This window comes from Topomyia yanbarensis, chromosome 2, assembly GCF_030247195.1.
Source record: "Topomyia yanbarensis strain Yona2022 chromosome 2, ASM3024719v1, whole genome shotgun sequence".
NCBI lineage: Eukaryota > Metazoa > Arthropoda > Insecta > Diptera > Culicidae > Topomyia > Topomyia yanbarensis.
In genome coordinates, this window is record NC_080671.1 from 438,805,092 (window position 1) to 438,823,356 (window position 18,265).

Below are 18,265 nucleotides of genomic sequence, written 5' to 3' on the forward strand. Positions count from 1 at the left end.
GAAACAGACATTCTCTCTGAACGAGTTCTGATGTCGTCAAATCGCCAGCATACATATATGTTGTGAAATCTATTCCTGGACATTGCAATCCGATAAAAGTCAACACGCCATGTTTTATTGGATGTCCACATTTCCTTGATGTTCAAGTGGTTTTGCTTATTTCTTCCAGCAGCAATAAGAACTGCTATGAAGCTCCGCATTTCGGATACGGTGACAGGCTTCCATTTTTTATTCTTTTTTTCCGAATAAGTGTAGCCGTAGATGTTCGTGCACTGAACCATCAGTTCGAAAATTTCATTGGTAAAAAAACACGAAAAAGCTTCACAAGGTGTTGTTATATTTCGGCACTGCTTTGAAACACCGTAATTTTGTTGAAATTTACCAAATGCTACTCGAGTTGATGTATCTGCAGAATTCCAGACAGTACCATCTTTTCCATAGTAGGATTTTTTCGAAGGTTTCACTGTCGAAGGTCTAGAAACGCATATCGAATAACTTATACAGAGAAGATGAAGAATATTACAACGCTCACCCTGCTCCGCATTCTAAATCGATATCAGATTCGATGTCAGAAATTGTATGGTCACTTGTGCAGTCGTCATCTTCAGACGAAAGATCAAAACTCACATCACTACTGGTGTCGTTGTCATTCATTTTTTGTTTACGAAAAGCTTGTCGAAATATCTCGATTCAAATTTGAAATATAAAATGACTCCCAACGATATAAACGATGCGCAATATCTGATGTACATGCTAAAACGAAAATAATCATAATGTATGCACAATGCATCAACTCAAAATTGGAGTTTTACCCAAAATTCAAAATAAATAAAGGTAAACATTACAATTCTGAGTTGGTGCATTGAAATATATATCGCATCATGTAAATCAGCTGTTGTGCATCCTTTTTATTCCCTATGCAATGTCACTTGAAAGGCGGTGATTAGAACACATCGGAAATGTATGATAAACACCATTTTAAAATCCAAATAGACGACTTTCGGTTACTAGAAAATAAACAGAACCATCATCAATGTGGGTGTAATTCCCGAAATCGTGATGGAAATGACAGATATTGCAACTCTGAGTAGCTACATCACTTATACAGAACATTTCGCCGGTTGAGGAAATCGTTCAGAATATTTGAGTATACTTTTAGAACAACTGGAAATTTTATACTTGCGCGAACGGCTTTCCTTTGGACATATACCAATGGATTTAGCAAATGACATAGCACATTTCATTGAGCAGCACGTAGAACAAAAAGCAACAAGGAGAAAGGATTTATGTCAAAAGTGTCATGCACAAAACATATAAAAGTAGAGGAATTTGTCCTGTGCAAATAATGCCACAAAAATGATAACCTGTCAATAGCACGTGTCACGACGAGTGAGTTCAGGAGATCCTGTTCTAAATGTTTGAAACAGTAGATACAGAACACTAGATTAGGATTGTCGCTGGTCTTCCTAATGTTTCCACTTCGGAGAATGTTTGTTTTGCTTTCGGTTTATATATGTCAAGGTACCGAAAGTCTCTCTAGTAAAAGTCTTTGGTACGTGAATTTTTGGTACACGCAGAAAAAGATGGCCTGCTAGTTTTTACAAACCGTTTAGTTGAACTTCAAATTCGTAAAATGCAGAGTTTGCCCATTTTTCATCTCTGTCTCGATTATTCCGCTGTGATTTTGATGCGTTCAAGACCGAAAACGTCCAATGCATAAAATTTATAGCAGAATAAAGGACAGGCAAAAAATGATGTCTTATCTGCTATGAAACAAAATTCTATGTGGCATACTATTATACTATAATGCCACATGAATCTGAGGTCTGAGGTCTATCAAAACTAACTATTTGCGTTGTATTGAAATAACTAAGGGAGAATTCAAGAATTATAATAAATTGTGATGAATATTGTACATGTTTTAAAGGAGTTTTTACCCCTGAGATTGAAACATATAAAAGTCATGAAATGTTTCCATCTTGGCTTTTCCTGTTGTCGAAAAAATTTAATGAATAAATAAATAAATAAATAAATAATAAAATAATAATTCCACTAGTAGTTTTCACATGATAGCAATGGGTATCAGATAATTTTTATGTGCTACTACACATTGCAAAAAATCATGTGTGAAATCAATATATTCAATATAACGAATTTCCTCGGTTTAATTTTTCGACTGTTATTGTTATGAAATGAAAAAGTTTTTATGTACCGCACAAGTAAATGAAAATTTATCAAAATTCAGTACAGGTTTAGACAGTCTGTGCATCCAAATTAGTGAAAATATATCAGCCAAGAATGGCCATTGTATTGATGGCTAAAAGAAACAAAAATGATTAGTCGAAATTACCCCTAAATCTACACTGGTCCTCTTTGACCTTTCGATTATCGAGAAAATATTACTTGACATAAATGTCTTCTAAATCTGGACAACCGAAATCGAACACCAGAGCTCGGGAACAGATACTGCAATGACCAACTGTGTCCAAAATGGCATCTATGCTGTTTCCACTTGACTTATTTCGTCAAGAAAGTGTGATTCACTGTGTCGCATGATGGTAATGACCTCTAAATCTGAATTGGTCCTCCGGAACCGGACACCGGAGTTCCGGGACTGAAGTGAAAATGGCCATATGTGTCCAAAATGTCATCTTTGCTCTTTCATCAGTCTTATTTCGTTGAGAAAGTGTGATTTGATGTGTCGCATGATGGTAATGACCTCTAAATCTGAATTGGTCCTCCGGAACTGGACACCGGAGTTCCGGGACTGAAGTGAAAATGGCCATATGTGTCCAAAATGTGTTCTTTGTTCTTTCATCAGTCTTATTTCGTTGAGAAAGTGTGATTTGATGTGTCGCATGATGGTAATGACCTCTAAATCCGAATTGGTTCTCCGGAACCGGACATTGGAGTTCCGGGACTGAAGTGGAAATGGCCATATGTGTTCAAAATGTCACCTTTGCTCTTTCATCAGTCTTATTTCGTTGAGAAAGTGTGATTTGATGTGTCGCATGATGGTAATGACCTCTAAATCCGAATTGGTTCTCCGGAACCGGACATTGGAGTTCCGGGACTGAAGTGGAAATGGCCATATGTGTTCAAAATGTCATCTTTGCTCTTTCATCAGTCTTATTTCGTTGAGAAAGTGTGATTTGATGTATCGCATGATGGTAATGACCTCTAAATCCGAATTGGTTCTCCGGAACCGGACATTGGAGTTCCGGGACTGAAGTGGAAATGGCCATAAGTGCCCAAAATGTCATCTTTGCTCTTTCATCAGTGCTATTTCGTTGAGAAAGTGTGATTTGATGTGTCGCATGATGGTAATAACCTCTAAATCCGAATTGGTTCTCCGGAACCGGACACCGGAGTTCCGGGACTGAAGTGAAAATGGCCATATGTGCCCAAAATGTCATCTTTGCTCTTTCATCAGTCTTATTTCGTTGAGAAAGTGTGATTTGATGTGTCGCATGATGGTAATGACCTCTAAATCTGAATTGGTCCTCCGGAACTGGACACCGGAGTTCCGGGACTGAAGTGAAAATGGCCATATGTGTCCAAAATGTCATCTTTGCTCTTTCATCAGTCTTATTTCGTTGAGAAAGTGTGATTTGATGTGTCGCATGATGGTAATGACCTCTAAATCCGAATTGGTTCTCCGGAACCGGACATTGGAGTTCCGGGACTGAAGTGGAAATGGCCATATGTGCCCAAAATGTCATCTTTGCTCTTTCATCAGTGTTATTTCGTTGAGAAAGTGTGATTTGATGTGTCGCATGATGGTAATGACCTCTAAATCTGAATTGGTCCTCCGGAACTGGACACCGGAGTTCCGGGACTGAAGTGAAAATGGCCATATGTGTCCAAAATGTCATCTTTGCTCTTTCATCAGTCTTATTTCGTTGAGAAAGTGTGATTTGATGTGTCGCATGATGGTAATGACCTCTAAATCTGAATTGGTCCTCCGGAACTGGACACCGGAGTTCCGGGACTGAAGTGAAAATGGCCATATGTGCCCAAAATGTCATCTTTGCTCTTTCATCAGTCTTATTTCGTTGAGAAAGTGTGATTTGATGTGTCGCATGATGGTAATGACCTCTAAATCCTAATTGGTTCTCCGGAACCGGACATTGGAGTTCCGGGACTGAAGTGAAAATGGCCATATGTGTTCAAAATGTCACCTTTGCTCTTTCATCAGTCTTATTTCGTTGAGAAAGTGTGATTTGATGTGTCGCATGATGGTAATGACCTCTAAATCCTAATTGGTTCTCCGGAACTGGACACCGGTGTTTTCGGTCACATGACATCCAGTAAGGTAATCGACAATGACTTTTGTAGCACAGAAAGCATTCCTGTATGGTCACAAAAGAAAAAAAAATCAGATTTCACACGTTTTCATTTCTAAACATCAAAATCAGATAAGGATTCGTTTTGAAATTACGAGGTGTACAGTACATTTCCGGTAATCTCTCCGGATTGGCCAACTGCATCCCTATCTCTTCATATTCATTTGATAGTGCAACTATTCCCCTAAATATAACCGTTTTTATATTGAAAATTGATTCACTGGATCAAAAGATATAACCAAAAATTTGCAACAAAGTCGTCCCGGTGTTTTAAGGGTTTTGTCTCTTCGACACACACTTTCCAGGTTGTATCGATCCGGAGTTGAACAATGTTCACCGATCTCATTCTGGTGATTCGGACTCGTGGGCGTTAGCACGCACATTGGTTTCCACTGAAGTGGGCAGTTGACAGCTTTGCTCCATACAAATCACCCGGAAAAGATGGAATACTTCCCGTGCTACTGCAAAAGGGATTTGATATTCTTAAACATGTCTTGAAAAAGATTTTGCTTTCCAGTCTTGCTACCGGGTATATCCTGAAAGCATGGCGAGAAATAACTGTTAGATTTATTCCCAAAGGAGGGCGCTCAAGCTATGAAGAAGCCAAGTGTTTTGGGCCTATCAGCTTAAGTTCTTTTCTTCTGAAAGCTTTGGAACGGATAATCGATCATCACATCAGGAACGTTAGTTTAGTTGAATATCCACTACACAAAATGCAACATGCATATCAGTGTGGGAAATCCACGATCACTTTGCTTCACGATGTTGTTTACAACATTGAGAAGGCCTTCTCGCTCAAGCAATCTAGCTTGGGTGTATTTCTAGATATTGAGGGTGCTTTTGACAATGTGTCCTTCCAGTCTATTCTGGAAGCTACGCACGGTCATGGGATACCTGCATGTATCTCAGGTTGGATAAACGCAATGCTTAGTAACCGCATACTTTGCTCGTCACTGCGACAGGCTGAGATACGGAAGTTGAGTATTTGCGGTTGTCCTCAGGGCGGCGTTCTGTCACCTTTGTTATGGAACTTAGTAGCTGACGGCTTGTTGAAGAAACTCAATGAGCTTGGATTTCCAACCTACGGGTTTGCTGACGATTACCAAATACTAATTACTGGATTTTGCATCGGAACAATCTTTGACTTAATACAACAGGCATTAAGAGCTGTCGAACAGTGGTGTCGACAAGTTAAACTATCAGTTAACCCAAGCAAAACTTCAATGGTTCTTTTCACGAAGAAGCGAATAACAACCGGGGTTCGTCCCTTGCAGTTCTTTGATTCTGAGCTGCTGTGTGCAGATCAAGTCAAATACGTTGGAGTCATATTGGATTCCAAACTGAATTGGTCTGCTCACATTGAGTTCAGAGTCAAGAAAGCGTACATGGCCTTCGGGCAGTGCAGACGAACTTTTGGAAAGACCTGGGGTCTCAAACCTAAATACATCTATTGGATTTACACGACAATTGTACGTCCAATACTGTCATACGGATGCCTTGTGTGGTGGCAGAGGGGAGAGGTGGTAACGGTCCAGTCAAAGCTAAACCATCTGCAAAGAATGGCGCTCATGGCGTTGACTGGTGCTTTCACCACGACTCCGACTGCTGCTCTTGAGGCACTTCTAAACATCAAACCATTACACATACACTTAAAACAAGAAGCACTATCATATGCATACAGACTGCAGGTTACTGGGCTTTGGAACAGTAATCATGTTGATCTTGCTACCAGTCATACACGATTGTGGTCACAAATGGTTACATGGGGTGAAGATATTCTTGCTCCCAGCGATATTACACTCACTTGTAGTTTTCCTTACAGGACATTCCATGTGAAGATTCCCTCTGGAGAGGAGTGGTTGTCTGGCTTTATGGAAAGACAACAACAAACGCAAGTAGTCTGTTACACTGACGGTTCTCTGATGGAGGGACGTGCCGGTGCTGGTGTCTACTGTCGTGAAATGAGATTGGAACAATCTCACTCACTAGGTAGATACTGTACTGTATTCCAAGCAGAAATCTTTGCGATTATGTGCGGGGTGCAATCGGCCCTTCAACTGAGTTTGTCCGGCAGAGTTATAAACTTCTGCTCCGATAGTCAGGCTGCAATCAAGGCCCTTAGCTCAGACAAATCCCGGTCCAAGCTAGTGATCGCGTGCCGAACCCAAATCGAAGAACTAAGCATTGTCAACACTATCTACCTTGTCTGGGTGCCCGGACATTGCGGTATTACTGGAAATGAATGGGCTGACGAATTGGCCAGGGCAGGTTCAGCGATTGACTTCGTTGGTCCTGAGCGCGCGCTGCCAATTTCGACAAGTTGGATAAGGGAAAAAATACGGTCCTGGGCTTCGTCCGAGCACCGCAATTATTGGAGAAATCTACAAACGTGTCGCCAAACAAAGGCGTTTCTAGAACAACCATGCCCAGTGGTTTCGAAAAATCTCTTACATTTTTCAAAGCTCCACTGCGGCATGCTGACCAGGGCTTTAACCGGCCACTGCAAACTCAATTATCACATGGCAACTATTCAGCGCGCTGAGTCTTTTTCATGTGATCTTTGTGAATCCGACTACGGAACCTCATATCATCTGATATGCAACTGTCCAGCGGTAGCGCAATTGCGATTTCGGGTCTTCAGCCGTCCTTATATAGACGAAACCATGTTTGGTCGACTGAAACTCAGAGACATACTAAAGTTTCTTGTCCAATGTGGTAAAGAGCTTTAGGCTTATTCGCAGGCAAGTTGAACTATTTGTGAGTTTAACTTACCTGTTGTTTATTTTTGTTTTGTGCTGTTATTTTTCCCACCCTTCCAATTCTACTTCCCCACACCTCCTCGTCCTTTCCTTCCGCTCAGGAAATGATGAAACACACGGCAAGGCACAAATCCCCGACTATGTACGGGGAACGTGCCATTTGAGCCAATATATTCTGATTCCTGATTCCAGCTGATGTTTGTGGTACTGAGCAGTGCTGGCAGTTTGGTGAAAATGCGTGCAGATTTCTATTTAGTCTGCTAACATAATTAGTTCACAATTTTTAGTCTTTTTAAGACTGACTTGCACAAGAATTCAGCGAATAATTGTCCAAATCTCAACAGAGAATTTCAACGAAAAATCTTTCAATAAATTCTTAGAAAAAGTCAGTGTTAAAAAAGCTTAAACATTGTGAACAATCTGTATTATTTCTCCCCTGAAGATGCCACTGTATGGTGCTACAATAGTTTTGATAATAAATTAGCAAATTTTGCCATGTTCACCACTAACATCATTGTAGTACTAAAGAAAAAAAAAACCTGTTTTAATTCACCTAGTGGTGCAATTGCGCCTTTCTCATTTATCCAAACTATGATTCATTAGCTGGTTTTGTTCAACAGAATTGTGGAAATGTCTATTACATTCTTATTTCACTTAACACGTATTCCACGACTACCACGAAAGTAGACGCAGACTCACTTTAAACAAAAAAGTATAGGGGAGACCGGGGCTAGTATGCGGTGTTTTCAGTTTCCATTTTATACCGCTTTAATGTACATAGATCTTGCAAAATATAATATGCGGCTGTATACAACATCCCTGAAGTTTATCAAAGTGTTTGTTGCATTTTCTTTGTTTTTATAGACAAAAATGGGTGACGCGGAAATCCCGCCAATTTATTCCGGCCCAGGGGTGATTATATTTTGAAATATTGGTGGAATGGGTTTGAAAGTGGAGCGGGTGGGGGTTTAGTAGAGTGGGAGTGGAGGATGCGTCGGAAATCCTTCATCGTATTTCGGTATACGGGGTGGATGAAGGAATTGCGGATGTGAGGGTGGTCCAAAGGGAGAGGAGTGATGAAGGAGCGAGGTGTGAGGGCAAGGGTGGGGAGGGATATATGGGAATGGGAATTATGGGAATTTGCTGTGTGACCGCACTATTCAACCCGTAACTCCGGAACCGGAAGTCGGATCTAGTCTAGTCTAGTCTAGTCTACACATACACAGCCAATACATGTAGGGATCCTGGAAACTTGCAGACGTTCGTCCACAATTTTTCTTGTCATTATTAATGTTTGTGGCATATATTGCATATGACACAAGCATTAAAGCGGCCAGGCCAACTGTGCAGCGTACAAAATAAAGATGATTCAAAATTATACGGCAATCAACGGATTATTTTGAACCTTGAATAAGGAAGAAACGTGGACAACCGTACACAACCGTTTCAATTTGATGGGGGTTTGATAAATCGTTGGGAGTGACTTTGCTAAGAGGGTTAATGTCACTCCTTTGGTCCTAGGTTCCTGGGATGGGACAGAAGTATTTAGCCCTGCCCTGGCTAATGAGCCAGGGTTATAGCGCCCTTACTCGCTCTCTGAAACAATAGAGAAAATTGGCGAAATCGGTTAATTAGTAGTAATATAAAAAAGCATAAAAATACAAACCAACAGACAACTCATCTTTGACAAAAATCCATACAGGACTTCCATGTCCTAATCGGCAGTACAGAATCATGAAAACAGAAACCTTCCGCGTTCGTTGAGCATTGATGGAAAACACAAATAACTGTACCGTATATTTCGCAATAGACCAAACCGATACTAAAAATTGACTGAGAGGTCATTGCTATTTCCACTTGGCTCAAAACAACAAAAACACTCGCAATCAGCTAACTATAGCAATAAACTACGATTGTAAAGTTCAATTAATCGGGGCACATCGCAAAGCTACGGTACTCGAAACTAGGATCTGCTAGCTATGAACAAATAATTAACTGAGCTGAAAACTGAGTAAATATCAATTCGAACGATGCGGAGTCCAGTTGAGACACAAAACATATATTTAGATAGCAAGGATTCTTAATTCTAGAAAATATGAAACATTCTCACCAAAAACCGGAACGCCAAACCGGCCCAACATCCTGCGCTCCAAAAATACTTTCGATGTCACTTTTGGGGTATAGATTGAAGTTCTGTGACTTGAGTGTTGTTTCAAGGACAACCTAGTGGATTTCCTTTCTCGCTGTACAGCCGATCCGAACGCGCACTTTCTGCTTGATTGTTTTACTACGAATCCATCCGAGCGAAATGCGCAATTGACATTATTTTAGTATTATCGGAAACAAATACAAATATTATAAATATTTTAAATTCACTAAGGAAGCGCGAGGAAATTAAATTTTTTGACGGGAGCAAAAATTGTTTGCGTGCGCCGTCGATGATTGCTACGATCCCTATCTAACTCCGGAACCGGAAGTCGGATCAACTAAAAATTCAATAGCAGCTTATGAGAGCGTTATACCTTTCAAATGAACTAAGTTTGTGAAAATCGGTTCAGTCATCTCTGAGTTTAAATGACACACACATACACACATACATACATACATACACACAGACATTTGCCGATCTCGACGAACTGAACGAATGGTGTATGACACTCGGCCCTCCGGGCCTCGGTTGAAATGTCGATTTTTTCAGTGATTGCATAGCCTTTCTTTATATGAGAAAAGCAAAAGTGTGTGCTATTGGCGTAAAACCGACACCCCTTGGTTAGGGTAAAACCGACACGCTGCTGTTAAGATGGTTGTGTTTACATACGGTTCATTACAAAAGGTTGGATAGTATATAGATCATTGTGATAGTAATAGCAGAAATACACAGAAATACTTTTATTGTGTTTATTTCTTATAATTCCCTTTAAACATCAAAATTGGGATTTTTGCTTATCAGATTCTATCGAAGCTTTTAGTTTGATCTGAACTTGACTCCTCTTTGAGGCAGATACAACATATGCAAATATAAAAGAAGAAGAAGCGCAATATGCAAGTGAAGATATTAGTGTTTTTTTTTATTTCGCACTGGAAGACCCCGACAAATTTGTATTGGCAAGCCGGAGACGGTGTTGGGGCTGTGTCTGGGGGCTAGGAAGGAATGTTTTCACAGTCTTGGTTTATTGAGAAGGAAGTCATAGAGGGGCCGATAGAAACGGGTCTTCACTGTTATATTCACTGTTATATTATCACTGTAGTATATTTTTTTCTCGTTTTATATTTTATTTTGAATGTTTTTAGTTATTTGTTTTATTTATTTATTTATCTATATGGATATTAATTCATTTATTAATTCAATTTATTTACATAACATTTTGACATTGACATTATATGTAAATCATTTACGGGGTGACGTGTGTGCAGCACGACATCATTGAAGTTACAACTGGGCAATGCACAGTGGCGGATTTGTCTAAAAACCAGGCCAAAAGTCGAAAATTGCATGGTAGTATTTAGAGTTCTAGTACATATATTGTCTTTCGGATGATGCTGCTGCATGCTTTTTTTTTTTTTTTAAGTGAAATGCTCCAAAATTTACATATTTGAGGTGTTGACACATCCAAACAGTTGAAACCATCGCGTTATCAAGATCGTCGGCTTTGCCGACGACGTAACCTTGGAGGTCTACGGGGAGTCAATTCCTGAGGTAGAACTAACCGCAGAACACGCGATTAGCACGGTGGAGGAATGGATGAGCGCGAGAGGCCTGGAGCTCGCTCATCATAAGACGGAGGTAGTTATCGTCAACAACCGCAAGTCGGCACAACATGCAGTTATCCATGTGGGAGAAGTCGCGATCACTTCACAGCGAAGTCTGAAGTCTCTCGGAGTCATTATAGACGACAAGCTGACCTTCGGCAGCCATGTCGACTATACGTGCAAGAGAGCGTCGACTGCTGTTGCGGCACTATCGAGAATGATGTCCAACAGCTCAAAGGTGTGCGCCAGTAGACGTAGGTTACTGGCAGGCGTTGCCGTATCTATCCTCAGGTACGGCGGCCCGTCATGGTCAAGAGCACTGAGGGTAACCAGTTACCTACAGAAACTGGAGAGCACCTACCGCGTGATGTGCCTCAGAGTGATATCTGCCTACCGCACGGTATCACACGATGCATCCTGCGTGATAGCGAGCATGATGCCAATCGGGCTGGTCATTCGGGAAGATGAGGAGTGCTTTGAGCTACGTGGAAATAGGGGAGCCCGCGAGCGCACCAGGGTGACCTCGGTCGCCAGATGGCAGCGTGAGTGGGACAACTCCTCGAAAGGTAGGTGGACTCACCGGCTGATACCTAGCATATCGAGCTGGGTGGGAAGACCCCATGGGGAAGTTCACTTCCACCTGACACAATTCCTGTCAGGCCATGGCTGTTTCCGTCAGTACCTCCACAGGTTCGGACACGCGGAGGTCCCAGTCTGCCCGGACTGCCCAGGTGTAGATGAAACTGCCGAGCACATACTGTTCGTATGTCATCGGTTCGACGTCGAAAGAAGAGCAATGCTTGACGTCTGTGGCTGGGACACAACCCCGGATACCCTTATTCAGCGGATGTGTCAAACGGTGGAGAAGTGGAACGCAGTCTCGGCTGCTACCATCCAGATTGCCAGTAGGCTACAGGTAATCTGGCGAACCGAGCAACAGACGGCGGGCACGGCTAACTAGTGATTGGTTAGTTGGAGCGAAAAAGGCCAAGCGCAAAATAAGAGAGTGAATGGTCTGTTCATGCCGAGGTAGGTTGGCGCAGCGAATGGCAACCGCGTAAGGGGTAAACCCAGCCACCCCGAAGCAAGACAGAAGAGTGAGTGTATAGGCGTATAAGTGGACTGCCTCATGCCAAGACGGGAGGGTCGTAGCGTAGTATGTTGGAACTAAGCTATCGATGCCTCATGGCGTGGCAGAGGAGTGAAAGGGTGAGCATCCAAGTCAGTCTCACACGGCATGTTAAGGGTGAGCATAAAAGTCAGCCTCACAGGTTGGTAGAGGCTAGCACAAAAGTCAGCCTAGCAAGGAATGAAAAAGGTGAGCACAAAAGTCAGCCTCGCATGGTATGTCAGAAGTGGTGGCTAAGAAAAATGTCCCACATGGGATGCCAGAGGGAGTGACAAAGGTACAATAGAGTGGCACGATTGAGAGTGAATCAGGTGATAGGGTGAGCACCCAAGTCAGCCTCACATGGATGGGTAGGGCGAGCACAAAAGTAAGCCTAGCAAGGAATGAGTAAGGTGAGCACACAAGTCAGCCTCGCATGGAACGTAAAAGGTGAGCACAAAAGTCAGCCTCATGTGGGAGTGTTTGAGAGTGAATCAAAGTGTGATTGAGAGAGCACCCAAGTAAGCCTCATACAGGATGTATGATCGCGCGAGTGAGAGTGAATGAGTACATTCAGTACAGCCATCCCCCCAGAAGTAATACCGAGAGGTAGTTCCTGGGAGGAATGATGGCGGAGCCCAATGGAGTTTAGTCGGTATTAATGGCTGGTCACCATTTGAGTCCGACACGCCCCCAGTGCACCCCGTGTGGTAGATTGGACCCTACCGTTAGCACGTGTACTGGGCTAGGACATAAAGGTCTTCTCCATTGTAAAAAAAAAAAAAAAAAACCATCGCGTTTTGCTCATATATTTTTTCAAGTGCTCAAAATATCAGTATTATTCAAGTGTAGCTGGATTTTGATAAAAGTGCCAGTTTCGAATTTGGAAAGTTATGCTGGAGGTATGTACTTTATTTTTTATTTATTTATTTTTTTTATTATGTCAAAGGATAGTATTTTGTTTGTTTATAGAAAATGTCAACAACTTTCACGCTTTTATAGCAGACGGTTTCAACAGACATTTTTACTACATTATTGAAATACTTTTTTGTCCATGTATGTCCACTATATTTCAAGGTAATTTTTGTTCCTTGAACGATTTTCCATTTGGAACATTATAGAATTCTTGCCCGAATTTGCTCGTTTTTAAGTAATCTTTGATTAAGTGGAGACGGAGATGGATTATAAGATTTTCAGCTAAAAATTTGGACTCGAACTTTTAATTACTGCTACATCTCTGGTTGTCGTAGCGAATCGCACAATACTGCATTTTGAACAGGAAGAAGTGGGTAATTAGTGGTAAAAATTTCATAAACATGTTCAAAAGTTATCAAAAGTGGAACGCAAAAGACGTAAATAATTTTGATCGTTCGTATTGAAAACCAATGAGGTCAACAGAAGTGATCACTAAAGGTTCCAAATTTCAAAAATCAATTATGAATACTACGCTTAAACGTTACCAGGAAACACTGGCTTCAAATTTAGACGTTTGATCATGCAAAGCAAAACAAATCTAGAGGTGGAATATTTGACTGGATACTACGACCTAAAATGAGTAGAGTGGCACAAAAGAATACTGGAATCTCCGGCCGTGATTTGGCCAAAACTCACTTTGGCGTACACTTCAGTGTGGCGAATTTGCTTGTGAGAAGGTTGTCAGTCGTAGTATGTCAGCCGTGACGAATGAATAAAAATTTAAAGTCACGTTAATAAAAAAAAAGTAGTATATCAGCAAGCATGACAACAAAACGTGGTTGCTCAAAACTATACCAGGAAGCAGTGCAAGCATGTCCTAACCAAGTATAACGCATGAATTTAAATGGACGCTTCAACGTAATAATGGACCTTGGACAAATCCTCGGTCTAACAATGTAATTGTTGAGTTCAACCATGGTGGGCAAACCCACTGGGTCTGGCGGAAGGCACAATTCTGTCATCGCACTAGAGACAGCTCAGTGACGGTCTACCTAATGTGTCATTTTATATAGGAAGAGGCAAAAGTGCAAATCACGTCCATTCGAGCTCAGTCAATGTGCGGTAAAAACTTATTCTAAATTAAAACTTATATACTAAAATATCACAGAAGTAAATCACAGATATAGGAAAATTATCACAGTTCGATTAGTTTATCACAAAAATATATTAATTTGTTTTTCATGTGAGTATACAGATTAAATTCTACAATTTTTACAAGTTAACCTAAAATAAAATGAAATTATAGGAACAGTAAGTGGAATCGGTACTAAAAGCGGCCGACTCAAATACTTGAACTTGTTACATTATCAAGGTAAAATATGAATTATTAAGACTAAATCTAAACATATATTGATGCCACATATCTGTGCAGATTAGCTACCTTTCACACTGCTGCGATTTATGTTGCTAGGGCTAGCACGAGGTGATTAAAGAAAAACCAAACAATGTAATACAAGAATTATATTATATTTATAAACACACACTAATAAATTAAACATTTACAGTTTCAAGCTGCTACAATCAAAAGCTGCTGTGAGAAAGGTTTTGTCTGGAAATCCAAACAGTAATTAAAACTATGAATCTTACTGAATTTTACTTGTCTTAATTAATTAATATCTTATTCTTTTCTAGTTACTGAAATTTGAATTCAAACTTGTTGTCAGTTTTCACTCCGTGCATTTCGTCGCAGAATCTGCTTATTTTCTATAATTTAGAAAAATACTATTTTCGCTCTTTGAGAAATATGTTCATCGGAGAGCAATTGAATAATAATCGTAAAGAAATTTTAAAAGTTTTGTAACTAGATTGTGTAATATTTCAAAATACATAGTTGAAAATTACTAAAAACATGAATTCTCATAATAGCTACATCATCTAGACAATCAAACATCTTAATACATGCAAATCAACAAATTCTAACATTTAACTACACACCATTTAGGGATCATGCATAAATGACGTAGCATTTTGGGGGGTAGGGAGGGTATACCAAATTTGTGACTAAGTGTGACGAGGGGGAGGGTAGGGTCAGAAGTTGTGCGACGTAGCATTAAGTTTAAAACGTATTGAAATGAATTTAAATTCAAACAAGTTACTTTTGATGTGGTTATTCATGAGGTAAATTTTTCGATTCACGAAATTACAAGTTCGCAAAAATACGAAAAGATTTTGTATGCGGATTTAACTTGCTACATTAGTTAGCTAATGTTTCTAACTAGTAGACTTAGTTTCGAAGCTGAATTAAATTTTCACTTCGGATTCAACCAAACAAAATTTAGTAATTTAGATGAACGTATGGTTCTAAGAATCATTGGCAGCTGTACGATTGTGAACTGAGAGAACTTGTCTTCATGCTCCCCTTAACATATAAAATTCAAAACAAAACTATCAACACTATTTGTCATGAAATGGGCTTATTTTGCATGCAATTTGCTGTTATAATGAAAATGTTGATAAAAGTCGTCAAACATTTTGAAAGGACATGTATTTAAAATTACTGAAAAACATATGTTATTTTTTTCATCACCCGGGCGCGTGGCATGGGACGAGGGGGAGGGGGTAGGTAAATGCTACGTTATTTACGAGGGGGAGGTTAGAATTTTGTGACCAAATGCTACGAGGAGGGAGGGAGGGGTCAAAAATCGGCGAAAAAAAGCTACGTCATTTGTGTACGGCCCCTTAAAGGTCGGTACATTATAAACGTTATTAGCATACACTGGGACCGTTAAATCTTCATTCGCGAACCTTTACATTTATTTAGCTAAAAATGTCGGCCATTTTGTATCCGCCGTTTTGAATTTTGAAAATATGACATCAAAATCGTAATCTGCGACCCAAAAAACCGTGGTATGTATCTTTGTAGGTCAATTAAAACCATTTTCGATATTTGGCCAGGTTTTTAGGGAATTCCGCCACTGTGCAATGCACTGATAGAATATATTCGTAAATCGCTAGGAATTAATTTCGTACAGAAAACCGTCAAACCGTCGACGTCAAAAGAGCTTCAATAGAGGTAGAATATGGAGTCATTGTTGCTATACGTCAGATAATTGTTGATCATCATGATGGTCTCGATCTGACTATTTAGTAGCCGTATCCGTGTCCGCTGGTTTCAGGAAGATTTACTGAACCTCTTTCGCTTCTATTTGATCCAGAATCCGCAGCAGTGCGGATTCAGTTGAACCTTCGCGAACTGCTCGTTGGTTTTGTATGAATAAGTTTGAGTTTTTCTCTTCAGAAGCAATGTCAAAATAATATGCTATTAAATACGAAAAATTCTCTTAGATGAACCAAATGAATTCGTGCGACCAACGAGATTGATCGTAATATACACAAACGTGCATTAAAATAAACAAAATATTAAAATATTTCATTCACGAAAAATAATGTCGTTGTCAATGGTAACATTCGTGCAGTGTACATTAAATGTGTAAAATTTACGAAAGGTTTCGTTCAATTCTTGTTCATGAAATGAACGAATCGTACTATTTACAATGCACGTAAATACTTCGTTGCAGAAATCGACGAATGAATTTCATTATATTTACGAATTTATATTATAAGTGTGAAGTGGCAGCCAATCAGAGTTGTTTTATATTTTACTATATTATATTGTACCATGTTGTGTTATATTGTATTATATTATATTATATTATATTATATTATATTATATTATATTATATTATATTATATTATATTATATTATATTATATTATATTATATTATATTATATTATATTATATTATATTATATTATATTATATTATATTATATTATATTATATTATATTATATTATATTATATTATATTATATTATATTATATTATATTATATTATATTATATTATCAAATTCCTAATATTCATAGTATGAGTTTGTTATTATATATTTGTTTATGCACTATATTACCACAACTCAGTAGCAAGTAATACTGCATGCAACACTAGCTTTATAAAAATAATGATTATTCCAACACGGAGTGGAAAGGCGCTTAACCAAGCTGGATTCTTAATTCACACAACAATGATATGCCGTATTATTTTATTATCATTCATACATTATTCTCCTGCATATATTATATTAAATGTCACTGCATCCTTTCATTTTATTTTTAGATAATATTGAAAAGTAACACCTTATATCTATTACGAGGTGGGGCGAAGCTACATCTGGACAATGAAGCCATTCGGAGTCAAGGAGGAAAGATGTCTGTCGTTCGCGACAGGTACAGTTCTCTCCAACAGTTGTAAGCAATTTGCCGCGCCCTTCTTATAACAAACCATTCAGTGGAAAATTTGACAAGTACTGCGAATTTCGTTATTCAATTTGCTGGATCATACTGTTGAAAGGAGATTCTTTGATTCCCGCGGATACCGAGTAGGTGCTTTTGCCTACTGGTCTGACACCCCCTTTTGGTCCATTATGCTACATTTACTGAATGCACCGTATTCATTATATGCTCCATATTATATTCATTGTTTCCTTTTAAACTAAAAAATATTTAATTAAATCGTCGTTATTTTCTTTATATATTTTATATTTATTACATGTTGGGAGGGAGCATCAGGGTATCATTCAAGTTACAACTTGGTCTAGATGTCGTAGGTCGCGAGCTTCTAGTCACAAGATGAGAATACTCTCATTGATCGCATAATTCTAAGAAAAAATGCTGTTACTGGAAATGTTCATATCTGACAAGCGGTAATAAGATTAACGCGCCTTTCTGACTTTACATGTAATGGAAATTACTTTTGATTGCGCATAAATGTCTCTGTTTATGGCTTCACTCCCTTTTGGCCCTTTATACAGTGATAATGTGAATGTCATTTGATAACATGATTTTATCCTTGCTGTTAAAAGCATATGCAGCCACCAGAGTATTCCATGCACTGATGGTGGGTTCTTATATCATCATCATCATCAGATTCCATCGAAGCTTTTACTATTCCTGCAAAAAGCTCATCAAACAGATCCTCTAGTGTTCTCTTGTTTTGTCATAGACGACTTTTATCACAATAAGACAATGATCTTTTGTATACCCCGGTTGATCGTTGATGATCAGAGTCTGAAAAATCAAGTCTGAAGAAAGTAGTTTTACTAAGAAATGTGTGGCACTTATAAGTGAATGAATGCGATTAGCTGAATGTAGAACGCTTCCAAATCTTCTCTTGCGAAATAAAATGACACTGAAGGTTGCAATGATGTGCGTAAGGATTATTTGGGGATACTCTTATCAAGAAATAATAATATAGCATAAAATACTCTTGTTGATAGCGCTAAAATAATAAAAAAGTGGAGAGAAAATAAATTGAAGGGGGTGTCGATCTTA